Here is a 14293-nt window from a genome sequence, read left to right as displayed (position 1 = left end):
CCTTCGAACGCAGCACACTGAGGCTGTGTGGGACAAGTCATCCGCGGAGAACAAGAGCCGCAACCTGATGGATAAGCTGTCGACCGCGGAGGACGAAAAAGAGGTACTCGGCCGCCACACTACACGACGGTTGATCTTTAGCGACCCTTATTAGGCACCAACTGTTGGTTGCTAAAGGTTAGGGACCGACGGTCAGTCGCTAAATCCTTTTGTAGCAACGGTCGGTTGGTCGCTAAAAGTCTAGAAATTTAACAACTTATGGTTGGTCGCTATAGATGTCGTTGGGGGACTAGCGGTGGGTCGCTATAGAGCAAGGATCACTATCAAATCTTATAGCCTGAACGTACATGTAGATGTTAGTGACTAAAAATTAATTAAAACAAGTAAACATTGATCGCTAAATTGCGTGGTGAATCATGGTAACAATGATGATGAGTTTAGCGAGCATCCTACAGAAGATGATGCAATATCTGAGTTGTTGTAACACTATAAAAGTCATCAACTAAAAATAATGAATTTATTTATTACGATAAATAGGGTAATAAATTTTTATTCAAATACTTATTATTTATTTGGTAATTTTTTATGAATTTTTGAGTAATTTAAAAATGCATTTCAAAATAAATTAAAAAAAGAAAACCCTCCCTAACCCTAAGGCCCACTAAGGGCCCATCTACCTAACCCTAGCAGCCGCGCGCTCCCCTATCTTCTCTCTCAGCCGCCGCCGCCTCTATCTCTCCCTTCTGTAACACCATAAAAATCATCAAATAAAAATAATACATTTAGTTATTAATGGTAATTATGGTAATATTTTTTTAAGTGTTTGTTATTTATTTGTATTTGGAATGATTTTTGAATGCTCATGATTGATTTTGAATATTGAATATTATTTCTTCTTTAATGAAAAACTAAATAAATAATATAATAATTATTGGTCCAAAAATTAATATTTTATTTATAAATAATTTTGGTTTAATCATTATGAATTTTATGGTTATTTAAAATTATATTTTGAAATTAGAAAGGAATTAGAAAAGAAAAAGAGAAAAACCTAACTAACCTAAAGCCCACTAGGGCTCATCACGAAGCAGCCGCCGCTCCTCCCTTTGACCTAACCGCGCCCTGCCCCTGGTCCCTAGCCGCCGCCGTCGCCCTGGTTCCCTCTCCCAAGCGGCTCTCTCTCCCCTCGCTTCTCTCACCTCTCTCCTCCTTTCCTCTCTCTTGCGCGCGCACAGGCCACATCCCAGGCGGCGGCCAGGCCACATCCCCGCGCGAGCCTGCGACGAGCCCCGAGCCCCGAGCGGTCGAGCTATGCCTGCGGCCTGCGCGGCTGCGACCGGCGACCGTCCCCAAGCTGCGACTGCGACTGCGACCGGCGACCGTCCCCAACCTGCGGCGTTCCTGAGCCCTAGGCCCGACCGGCGTCCTCGAGCTGTGCCTGCGCGCCTGCGCGCCTGCGCCGTCCACCGTCACCAAGTCGCGCGAGAGCTGGACCGACCCCGAGCACGACAAGTTCCTCGAGGCACTGCAGCTGTGAGTCGACCCACTCTCTCTCTCCCTCCCTCCCCCATCTCCTCCGGCGGCGGCGGCTTACCTTTGCTTTGTCTCACTGGCGCTGACATCTCCTGCTGCCTCACCTGCTCTTCCTTCCTCTCCGTTACCAGGGGTTAGTTAATCTGCGAATTGTGCTCAAGTGTGTCTTCCTGTGCTTTAGTGGTCGGTCTTCGGTCAAATGGTAGATCTAAGGGTATGTTTGGAACTTTGGATACGACAACTAATTGCTAGCTAACGAAAAACTAGCCAAAAATTGGCTTAGGTGGGCAAGTCTTCAACTAGTTGTTAGCCAACTAGCTAGCTAACCCCGCCTAATTTGATCTGATTTTTTAGTCCAACTACTAACTAGCACTGCCTCATACAAAGAGCCCCCAAACATTGGAGGTTCCTCACTGATTGAATCCTGCAGTGTGGTTAGTAAGTGCCTGTGTTCACGTGTAGCTGCTGCTAAATCTGTATAAATATAGCCAGAATCCAAACTTATTAGAACTCAGGTCCTTACGCACCATTCCACTGTTACTGGATCTGTGTATAGGATTTGCCTAGTTTTGTACCACCTGTAGGGGTTGTTGGGGTTGATGTAGTAGTTGAGTTCCCAAGTGCCTCAAGTAAAAGATCCTGATGGCAAATCATTTCCTTTGCACGTTGTCTCACATGACAATTTTTTGGTTTTCTGTGTTCTGATTTAGTTGGCAGACGGGGAACTAATTTTTTGGTGGCCAGTTTTAAGCCTTCAGGCTGCAATGCCGCTTTCATATCCTTTTATGGCCTCAAACAGATGTCTGCCTCTAGGACCACATTTAGGTGGACATTTCTTGTTGTTTCAGTTAATCCTGACAAATTCTATATAGAAAATACTATCATGTAGTACCATAATCCTGCACGCCTCTTTTTTTTTGGCCAGAGCAGAGCATTCGAGAAAATGATGCTTTGCGTTCCTTTTGTATAATTGAGTCATTTGGGGGATATTTCTGGTGTAGGACCCTGATGGAAATAAGGTTGTCAAAGAGGTGATTTTTGGCCCAGGGGACAAAAAGTATCGTTACTGCAAGGTATTATTTCAGAAACTTATTGCACAGCTTTGTGAAATGATAAGTTTTATTTATATATATGATAACCCCCTTTCTTTTCTTTGAATAGCACATCTCAAAGCAACATCTCCCAAATCTGTCAAGCGACCTCATGAAGAAGGGAAAACATTTCATATTGATACGGAACCCTCTAGATATACTGGTATCTGGCACCTTAAGCCTCTCACATGCAGTTTACCTTTTTCCCTTCCTTTTCACAGGCTTTATCTTATGGTGCGCCACTTTTGTGCTTGCCTTTATTTTTTCAAAAAGAAAATGCCTGTTGATTTGCAAGGTCTTTTTCTTTAGCAGATTTTGCTACTGCGGTGTACATGTTACCTAATGTGTACCACTAATAATATACAATTCCATTATCCCAGCCATCTTTTGATAAAGTCGTTCCACCATCCTTCATGGAGCTTGGCATAGGCGAACTTGTCTCAATATACAGTGAATTATGTGGACTTGGGAGCCCACCCCCTGTGATAGATGCAGATGATCTGCAACAGGATCCTGAGGTAAATCTATGGCTGGTTAATGCAGTGGTTTTATTAGGGTGACCACTGTCCATCTTATGATTCTAATCTAAAGAGTATTAGATGCCATCTTCCACGATGATATAGTAAGCTCCTTTAAAAGGCATGCCACTTTAGTCCTGAGGCATGCCACGTTGTCTCACATGAGGCGACATGGGGCGAGAGTTGCAGCCTGAAATAGATGACTTATCACCTAAACTGATGCTTTAGCAGTTTAAGGACATTTCATACTTGTAGAATGCCTCATGTCACACATCTGGAGCAGCTTTCTTACATATTATGCTATAAATCCTTCTTTCTTTTCGTGTAACAGCTTTGACCGTGACTGGAAAAAGATTGAAGCATATGTTGGCTCCAAGACAGTAATACAGGTCTAGTTAAATCTGCTCTTCGGCACTCAAATTTGTGCCGTTGTTTTCCTGTTTAGTTGGTTGCTACTTGGCTTTGTCACACAGTGTTTTAGGCTAGTTATGATGGAATAATTCTTGAGCATCTAGAGGACAACTTGACTGTCCTCAGCTCCTCCTTCATGTATTACAGTGCAGAAAACAAAAGGATCTTTACCTTTGGATGGTGAAGTCTCATGGAGGGTCAATGGCAACCAAATTGAAACTGCTGCAAGGCCATATGCTTTTATCAAGTTTGGTATGGTTCCTGAGTTCACTTGACAACATTGCTTCGTTTATCATTTCAAATTCTTCCACTTTAAAACTTATGCCTCTTTCTGTTCTAGATACATTCATCCATAAGACTAAGAAACTATATTTGGATACAAGAACTCAGAGAAACCTCGCAAAATTGAACGATGAACTCTATGAGGTGCATCAAATTATGGCTCGCAATGTTCAAGAGGTTCTTGGTGTTTAGATTTATATGAGCCATCAACTTAATGATGATTAACCTTGATTTGCAAATGTAGCAACAATATACTAATTTGGTGTACTTTTTTCTAGGGTGTTCTCGACAAAGAAAGCTTGTACCTTAAAACAGGAGGATACAAGAAGCTGGAGTGATTGTCTGAAGGCTTTTGAACTGCTTGAAGCATTAGTGTAGCTTTGGTGCTTTTGTGACTGATCAACTCTGGAGCAGCTAGAGTGATGTAGTTGTGGGCTTTTGAACAATAGCTGGAGTGATATGAAACATTAGTGATGTAGTTGTGGGCTTTTGAACTGCTTCAAGTTAGAGTGATATCAATGTGGTGCTTTTGTGATTGATCACCTCTGGAGTTTTTGTGAATGATCTAGCTAGCTATCTGTAAATGATCTAGTTGTGAATGATATTATAATTGTGATGCTTTTGTGAATATATAATTGTGGTGCTTTTATGTTTATGTGATGGATCTATGACTGTGGTATACTGATTAACTGTGTATGTCTTTATGATTTGTGTATAAAAATATGTGATTTGTGGTGCTTAATTAAATGTATATTATTACTAATAACAACTGTAAAAAGGGCGACTTTCTGTTGGTTGCTAAATGTATAGTATGACGACTTACGGTTGGTTGCTAAATCTATAGTACAGCAACCCACAGTTGGTCGCTAAATATATAATATTAGCAACGGACGGTCGGTCGCTAAAAAGATGTCGGTCGCTAAAGCCTTTAGCGACGGCACTTACAGCGACCATCCTTATGGGTCGCTAAAAGTTTTTAGCGACCAACCGTAGGTCGCTGAAGGCCGTTTTAGCAACCAACCGTAGGTCGCTGTAAGTGAACCGTCGTGTAGTGCCAGCTGGCAGCGGAAAAGGAGGATGCTGACAAGGCCTGCGCGCGCCGATGCTAAACTTGCGCGCGCCGAGGCTAGCCTTGCTCTCCAACGTGCTGCGGAGGTAGAGGCGAGCCATAGGAGCCTGCACGGCTATCTGGACAGGGAGGAGGCCTCTACCCGCACAGGGGTGGACCGAGCGCATGCGTTGCTCGTGGACGCGTACCGGCAGCTTGGTGCGCGTACGACCCCCTTTGATGTGTCTGGTAAGGAGGTGGGCCTCTGCTTTCTCGGGTGGTTGCAGGAGGAACTAGAGGTGCTTCTGTCGATCGTGACGAGTCTCATGTCCTTTGCATCGCTCATCACCTGTGAGGGAGCCGCGATTGCCTTGTCCCATGTGGGATGCAGACATTTCGAAGTCTTTGATTGGTCTCATGAAGACTTCGATCGCGAGATCTTTCAGGTTGAAGATGCGGTGCTAAAGCGGTCTGCTGGGGCACTTTATGATAGGATGTGGGGCCCTCATGGCCGTGGCACTATCCGGGAAAGGTCTGACCGGGCGATGGAGTAGGTACGTATTGTCATTATTTTATTTTATTTAGTTTTAAGAAAACGTACTTAGTATTGGTGCTATTTTTGTAGATGGCGAATGATGAGGAGGTCGAAGACTTGGGAGGCTTGGAGAGCATGAACCCTTTGGTGGAGGGTGCGAAGGCGGGGACAGAGGAGCAGCCGGCCGCGCCAACTGGTGCTAGCGAAAATGACCATGTGGCCGCCGCCGCCGCCGCGTTGCCTGAAGACACTCCGGTGGCGGCCGCGCCAGTTGCCGAAGACCCTGCAGCGTCGGTCGGCCCTGCGCAAGTGGCGGGATAGAGTTAGGGGCGTTCGATGTAGGATTTTGTTTTTGTGATACTGAAACTCAGTTGCTGCGCAGGTTCCGACGTCCGAGCCTGCGCAAGCAACCCCTACTGATGGTACTAATTTTGTTGCGGCCGCGAACATAGTGCCTGCTAATGATAATTTTTTTGGTTCTGAATCTGGGTCTTTTTCATCTGATGGTGGTGAGTTCGAGAGCCCGTTTTCCTGGACTGAAGAGTCTTCGGATGAAGATTTGGATTATTTTGCTGCGTTAGATGTGGTCGTGGCGGAGTCTTCGCCGCGGCTGGAGATGGGCGAAGCGTTGGATCACCCGGCTGGGGCAAGGATCGAACGCCGGCAACGAAAAGTAGTGGTGAAGCATAGTGTTGGCGAGAGTTCGCGAAGTGGCAGGCGCCGTCGGATGGGGCTGGAGCGAACTCGTCTTTGTGTAGATCGGGGTAGCCAACGCGACTTGTTGTCTTCGTCGTTTGGGACGAGTATTGGTGAGGGGACCTACGGAATTTGTTTGAGGGTGAGGAATTGAAAATGATGTTGTTTAATTATTGGGAGGTGGGCATTATCCCGAAGGTTGAGCCGATGTAGTATGTGTGATGCCCTCGCTTGTCGTGCGGTAGTAAAGGGAGAACACAATTGTATTTATTTGTGCGGTGGGTCTGGTGACCCTTCGCTGTGTGTATGTAATCTGCGACTTGTATTGTAATGTGGCATGTTGCCCTTCGCTTGCCAGTGTGATGTTGTAACTGTCCGGTGGCACCCTTGGGCGACTTTTGCCCGGAGTTCTCTTGTGAGAAAGACTTCGTATCGCGCATTACTATGCTTGTCCGGCTGCACCCTTAGGCGACTTTTGCATAGAGTTGTCTATTAGTAAAAGACTTCGTATCGCGCACTTGTTGTGCTTGTCTAGCTGCACCCTTAGGCGACTTTTGCACGGAGTTGTCTTTTAGTAAAATACTTCGTATTGCGCACTTGTTGTGCTTGTCCGGCTGCACCCTTAGGCGACTTTTGCGTGGAGTTGTCTTTTAGTAAAAGACTTCGTATTACGCACTTGTTGTGCTTGTCCAGCTGCACTCTTAGGCGACTTTTGCAGGGAGTTGCCTTTTAGTAAAAGACTTCGTATTGTGCACTTGTTGTGCTTGTCTGGCTGCACCCTTGGGTGAATTTTGCACGGAGTTGTCGCACGCGAGGGTAGTCTACGCTACCTATCGCGGTGACTTCGAATCGGTCGAATGCCAAAGGCCGTCGAAGCGGTCTCTTTTTCGACATGGTGATACTTGAATATTTTTTGTGGGGGCTTTTTACTGGTATATTACATGGCTCCGCCTCGTTAAAAACCTCATCCCTGAGAGGAAAAGAGTGCGGGCCGGAACAACATTGTTTGCTGAATTACAAGGGCGCGTAGGCCTTGAGACTTAAACAAAAATTTTCCGGAGATTATCGATGTTCCAGGAATGCTCTAAGGCTTCGCTGAAAGATGTTGCCAGCCTGTAAGCACTGGGGGATGTCTTCGTCTTGACTATGAATGGACCGTCCCACTTCGGCTCTAGCTTGCCCCGTGACTCTGTCCGGGTGGTTCTTGCGAGTACGAGGTCCCTTCGTTGAATTCCCTTGGGATGACTGCGTTGTCGCGCCAGGCCTTGGTTTGAACCTGATATTTGTCGAGGTCCTGCAGGGCGAGGACGCGGTCTCCGTCGATGAGGTCTTTGGAAGTTGGTTCGTCGACATCGGGGACGGTTGATTTGTTTGTTCTGGGGACCCGTGTTTTAGTTCTTGCGGTGTCATGGCCTCAGATCCATACAAGAGGCGAAAAGGTGTGAATCTAGTTGCCTGGCACTCTGTCGTGTTTAGGGCCCATACCACTTCAGGCAATTGGTCGACCCATTTGCCCTTTTTGTTGTCAAGAAGCCTTTTCTTGATGGCAGTAAATTTTTTGCCATTGGCACGCTCGACAACACCGTTGGACTGTGGGTGGTACACCGAGGCGAAGACATGTTTGGTGCCAATGGAAAAACAGAAATCCCTGAAGTCTTGGTTGTCAAACTGTTTGTCGTTGTCGACTATGAGTTCGGACGGGACTCCGAAGCGAACGATTTAATCTCGTGAGAGGACTACGCGCACGATCCTCACGACACGCGAGAAAAACTAAACAGACGCCACACTTACATTAAACGAATATTAGTCGAAAACATCTAAGTCGGCACTAACCACATAAACAAGTATTTATCGCTTGCATCGATAGACTTAACACTTAGTTCTGATTGGCTTACTATTCGGTTAGTCATCGTTTAATTACGTAAATTAATTAACGTGAGCGATTCTAGGCAAAACATTAATTAGCACGAGCAATTCTAGGTGGAGTGGTTTACTGAAGCGCGACGAGACGTGCAATGCCTGAGGGCGATGTGCACACTGCGCGCTAGATAGCGCACACGATCACGCGGATGGACAACACGTTCGACGCGCGAGAAAGACGCGCGAACAAACGATGGGTGCGATGGCAAAACTATGGACATGCAGGGCGGGTAGACGGGGCTAGATGAGCTTTGCCTCAATGGGCTCACCTCAGACGATGGCGAACGGCGGAGCGCAGACGCACGACGTTGGGCATGTATTCAGAACACGACGAACTGCTGGCGAAGACTTCAGCGCAATGAATGACGATGGCAACTCGGTCACGGTGGCCACGACCGGCCAGGCCACAGGCGCACAGGACGTATGTGACGGCCTTGCAGGGCACGAGGGCGAGTCGCGCAGGGCACGAGGGCGAGTCGCGCAGGGCACGGGCGAGTCGCGCAAGACACGCCGGGCTGGCCACGCAGGCCGCGAGCCGCGCCAGGACGCTGCGCATAGGGCGGGGCCATGCCGGGCACCGCGTGCACCACGCTGGGGCACTGCGCGCCGGGCCACGCCGAGGGCACTGCGCGCCGCGTCGAGCCACCGTGTCGGGCCGCCGCACTGGCAGGTCGCGCCGAGCCGCCGCGACGGCTGGCCGCGCCAGGCCGCCACGCAGGAAGGCCGCGCCGAGCCACCGCACGTCCGCGCCGCAGGTCACGGGGCCGCGCGCCCTTGCCGCCGCAGAGGGCCATGCGCCCGCGCCAAGCCGCACGCGCGCAAGGCCGCGGGCCGCGCCGGCCGAGCTCCAGCCGCGCACCGAGGGCACGCCGGGCCGAGCTCCAAGCTGCACGCGCCGCGAGCACGGGGAGGAGGGCGCTGGCGGTTTGGGGAGAGGAGGGAATGAGGGAGGGCAGATGGCGTGAGGTGGGCGAGAAGGGGCTGGTGGCTGGCGGCTCTGTGAGAGCGCGACGCGGGCGCCGGAGGGAGCGGCATGGCGGTTGGAGAAGGCCGCCCCGACAAACGGGCCCCACAGGCGATGGTGGCGGCGGCTGGGGCGCGCCCACGCGCTAGGGTTTGGGGGATGGGGCGCCGGCGCTGGGTGGGCCGCGGGAATGGGCCAGGGGAAAAGGGGCGCGCTGAGTGGGCGTGGCTGGGCCGAGGGGGGGCGCTGGGCTACGCAGGGTGGGGTGCTGGGCCTTTTTCCTTTTTATTATTTCTTTCTCTTCCTTTTTATTTAAAATTTCTTTTAGTTTTGAATTCAAAATATACCATGCCTTATGAATCTAGACGAATGCACAACAAAGCACAATCATCATAAAAAAATGGGTGCTCCAGCATGATGCAATAATCAAAATTCTTTTAGGGTTTCATTTTACTACACTAAAAACTTGTATATATATAACGAAATAACTCTCCCATTATTAAAAAAAGAAGAAAACAAGGAAAAGTGAGGGTAACACCTGAATTTGGTGGATATTAGAAAAGAAATTTTATACCTACAAATTCAGGGTGTTACAAATCTAACCCCCTTAACAGGAATCTCGCCCCCGAGATTCAAGAAGAAGATAGTAAGAAAAACAAGGTTGGTTCACTTCGATTCGATTTTGACACTGCCACTAAACTTGCGGACAAGCTGCTTTGACCTTCAGATGCTTGAGACCGATCGATGCAATTCTTGAGGATCACTTGGACATGTGGGTTAGGACCCACACTCGCTTCCGTTGTGCCACTTCGATCTTGTTGGTTGATGTTGATCGCATTGTCTTTATTGGGGTTAGTGGCTAACCCCCTTAACAGGAGCGTTGATATGCACTTGGTGAAGATGTTGTCGACTCTGATCTTGACTGATTTGGAGGAGTTGGAGGTTGCCAAATGGACAGGTGCAAGAGGAAAGAATAGCAAGAAAAGGTAAGTATAGACAAAGTAGAGAGAGCAGGGGGAGAACCCAACTATTTAACTATATGGCACTCACCTAGTAAACTGATGCCATTATGGACCAAGGGCCACAACACATCAACACTCATTTCAAAGAAGCAAATCAATCATAACACAAAGACAAACATCATGAGCACACAACAACAATATCTCGTTGATATAAGTTCCTTTTAATTAAATGATGGTCTTTCCTTACCAAGGGGAAACTACTTTAAGTCCAACAAAAGACAAGGGGAGCGATAAAACATGCAGGATAGGGGCGTGAGCATAGTAAAGGATGGAGCTAAAGCAATTATTGTAACCGACAAGGGAGAGAATGCAACCAAGGTCAGGATAGGTAAAACACCATTCTCAAATCAAGATGGAAAAGATGATATTTCAAAAGGTAGGCATAAGATAACATCATGGAAAGATCTAGAGATTACAAAGGTAAGTGAGGTGAAAGTCAAAAGCACACACTAAAAGATAGAGTTAAGGCAAGACTTGCAGCGCGATAGAGGAAAAGGGAACGAACAAGAGCGGGATGGGTAAGACAACACTCTTGAACTGAAATGGGAGAGGAGGCTTTAAAATGCAGGTGCAAGATAAGCATCATGGTAAAGATCAAGGGATGACAAGGGTTAAGGTGATAACAGACAAACACAACCTAGGATGTATTTTAGACAAAACTTGCAAGGTGCCAAAGAAGAGGGAGCAGTCCATGATGAAATAGATGAGGCTTTATCCCTGAACAGGGAGGGAAAAGAGGAGTCTTCAAATGGTAGGTTCAAGGTAAACAGAAAGGCAAGGACATAGATATCACGAGGGTTTAGAGGTGATAACAAACAAGGGTGTAGGATTGGAGGTAAATGGGCATAAGAACCAAGAATATAAGTACCATCAAGTATGGAGCTAAGACAAGACCTGCAAATGGAAAAGGAGAGGGTACGTCCAAGGACCAGATTGGTAAGCAGCCACTCTCCAATTGAGGTGGAAGAGAGGATATTTTAAAGAGCCAGAATAAAGATGAGTATCAAGGCAAGATCGATGGATGACAAGGAGATGGTGATAGCAAATAAAACACATAGCAAAGGATGGAATTAAGACAAAACTTGTAAGGTGACAAGAAGTGAAAAGAAATCAAGGGAGAGATAGGTAACCCGCAACTCTCAAACTGGGTTGAAAGAAAGGGGAGGCTTTTAAAGGATAAGTTCAAGGTAAGCATTTAGGTAGAAGTCATTAATATCGCAAGGGCCAAAGGCGATAACGGACAAGGGTGTAAGAGAAAAGATGAAGGCATATAAGAGCAAGTGGTACAAATACAATAAAGAATGGAGTTAAGTCTAGGCCTACACGCGGTAAAGAAGAGGATCTAGCCAAGGGTGAGATAAGTAAAACATAGCTCTCGAATTGAGATAGAAAAGAAGGGATTTCAACAAGCAGACCTAAGATAAGTATCAAGGCAAGACTTACATATTACAAAGGTAAGGATGATATTAAACAAAAGCCCAACAAAGGATGAAGTTAAGGTAAGACAAGACTTGCAAAGCGACAAAGGGAAAGGGAACGAACAAGAGCAGGATAGGGAAAACAACACTCTCGGATTGAAATGGAATAAGTGAGGCAAAAAATAATAGGTAAACATCATGGTAAATATGGAGAGAGGTCAAGGGTCAAAGGTGATAATAGGCAAGGATATAAAGGAAGAGGTAAATGTGCATAAAAAAACAGGAATCTAAATACAACCAAGAATAGAGTTAAGATAAGCCTTGCAAGTGGTAAAGTATAGGATATAACCATGGGTGCGATAAGTAAGAGACCACTCTTGAACTAAGGTGGGAGATTGGAGGTTTTAGATAACGAACATAGTGTAATCACCAAGGTAAGGTTGAGAGATCGGAAAGGTCAAGGCAACGCTAAACAGAGGCACAACAAAGGATGGAGTTGAAGACTCACAAGCGATGAGGAAGAGGATACGACCAAGGGAAAAGTAGGTAAAGTACAACGCTCAGATTGAGATGGAAAAGAGGAGATTTTAAAGGGCCAGTATAGGATAAACATCAAGGTAAGATATAGAGGTGATAAGGGTAAATGTGATAAGGATGAAAAGCATAATCCATGGACAGAGTCAAGGCAAGACTCACCAAATGGTAAGGTGAAGAAAACAATCAAGGATAAGATAAGTGAGGTTCCGACAGAAGAGTTGAAGTAAAAATTCATTACCGAAGGAAGTTACGAGGAATTAACGAGATCACCAAGGATGTGCGAAATAAGATGAATGCTCATGGATCATTGAGAAACAAGGGTCGTCAAGGCATGTAAGCTAAAATGTTTTGAACAGTCATTGGGGTATGAAAATAAGCGTACATAAGAATATAAGAGTATGCAAGATTCCAAGAATACGAGCATACTAATACCAAGGGCATAGAAATTGCCGAAAGATAGCGACTTAACAACAGAATAAGAAATGATCTCAGAAGACAAGAAGGTCATGGACACATAAACTGAACTGTTTAAATATGCAATAGAGGTACAAGGGTAAGTACTTTAGATTAAGGGGTACGGGTATTAAAGATGCAAGGATATGAGCATGTCAATAACAAAATGAAATAGAGATGGTCAATGGTAATAATGGATGAGGAGAGAGTCCCAAAAGACTAAAGGCTATGGTCAAGGGGCATCTACAAAGATGTCGCAAGCACAAGAGTGAGATAAGTTCTAATAGACTGAGAGAAGTGTAGACCATTGTTGGCGTTTCGACCCCCGGGGGTCCCTGGACCGACGAGTAAATTTGTCGCTACGTGTCCCAGCCCAGATGGGTTGGCGGGAGATGGAACACAAGGGGGAAACACGACTCGTGTTATCCTGCGCCAAGGGGATGCGCTCGTAGTAGGGGTTACCAGCGTTCGCGAGAGAGAGAGAGTGAGCCTGTTCGTCAGCTCGTTCTCCCGCGCGACCTCTCGCATGAAGGCCCTGGACCTCCCTTTTATAGATGCAAGGAGAGGGTCCAGGTGTACAATGGGGGGTGTAGCTAGGCGCTAACGTGTCTGGCAGGGAAGTGCCTGAGCCCTGTGTACATGCCCACGTGGTTATTGGAGAAATGCTTGAGCCCTGCGTAGGCGATAACGTCGCCGTTGGAGAATTGCTTGAGCCCTGTAGAGGTACAGCTGTCGGTGCTGCTGGGATCTTGCTGACGTCTCCTTGCTTTCATAGGGGGCTGAGAACCACCGTCGTCATGGACGCACGCGGGGAGCCATCATTACTTGTTACCGGGGCGAACCAGATGGGACGCTGGTCTTGTTCCCCCGTAGCCTGAGCTAGCTAGGGGTAGGGTAATGATGTATCCCCCGTGGCGCGGTCGGTCTGAGCCCAAGGTCGGGCGAGGCGAAGACTTCTCCTGAGGCCGAGGCCAGGGTCGGGTGAGGACGCGATTCCTCCCGAGGCCGAGGTTGAGGTCGAGCCCTGAGGTCGGGCGAGGCGGAGACCACCTTCCAAGGCCGAGGTTGAGGCCGAGCCCTGGGGTCGGGCGAGGCAGAGACCACCTTCCGAGGCCGAGGTTGAGGCTGAGCCCTGGGGTCGGGCGAGGCGGAGACCTCCTCCCGAGGCCGAGGCCTAAGGTCGAGCGAGGCGGAGCTTCCTGTTGCGCCTGAAGCTGAACTTGGTCGTTGTCAGCCTCACCCTGGTGAGTGGCACAACAGTCGGAGTGGAGCGAGCGGCGCTGTTTTCTTGTCAGGTCGGTCAGCGAAAGGGTGAAGTGACTGCTATCACTTCGACCTTGCCGACTGAGGCACGTGTGTCAGGATAAGGTGCCAGGCGATCCTCGCATTGAATGCGCCTGCGATACGATCGGTTGGAGAGGCGATTTGGCCAAGGTTGCTTCTCGACGAAGCTCGCCCGAGCTGGGCCTCGAGCGTGCCGAGGGTGCGCCCACTGCCTGAGGAGGCCCTCGGGCGAGACGTAACTTCGTCCAGGACTACAGTTCCCGCCCGAGGCTGGGCTCGGGCTAGGCGAGATCGCGTCCCTTGGGTAGACGAAGCCTTGACCTGAACTGCGCCCATCAGTCTTAGCGGTTTGTGCTGATGGTGGTTACCAGCCGCGTTTAGGAGTGTTGGGGGTACCCCTAATTATGGTACCCGACAGTAGCCCCCGAGCCTCAAAGGGAGTGTTGGTACTCGCTTGGAGGCTTTGCCGCACTTTTTGCGAGGGGACCGGCCTTTCTCGGTTATACTTTGTTCTGGTGGGTGCGCGCGAGCGCACCCGCCGGGTGTAGCCCCCGAGGCCTCGGAGGAGTGGTTTGACTCCT

The 14293-nt window shown here is 48.1% G+C and overlaps 1 long non-coding RNA gene across 1 annotated transcript; it reads left to right on the top strand.

Annotated features, from left to right (window-relative positions):
* Nucleotides 1-2531: 2531 nt before the first annotated feature.
* Nucleotides 2532-3142, top strand: LOC103647824 (uncharacterized). The gene is made up of 3 exons (XR_002265646.1): nucleotides 2532-2606; nucleotides 2695-2787; nucleotides 3005-3142. It is a non-coding gene; the product is annotated as an uncharacterized lncRNA (long non-coding RNA).
* Nucleotides 3143-14293: the final 11151 nt, after the last annotated feature.

The sequence above is a fragment of the Zea mays genome, chromosome 10, assembly GCF_902167145.1.
Source record: "Zea mays cultivar B73 chromosome 10, Zm-B73-REFERENCE-NAM-5.0, whole genome shotgun sequence".
NCBI lineage: Eukaryota > Viridiplantae > Streptophyta > Magnoliopsida > Poales > Poaceae > Zea > Zea mays.
Note: the sequence above shows the minus strand (reverse complement) of the source record. Positions and strands in the feature narration are given on the sequence as shown.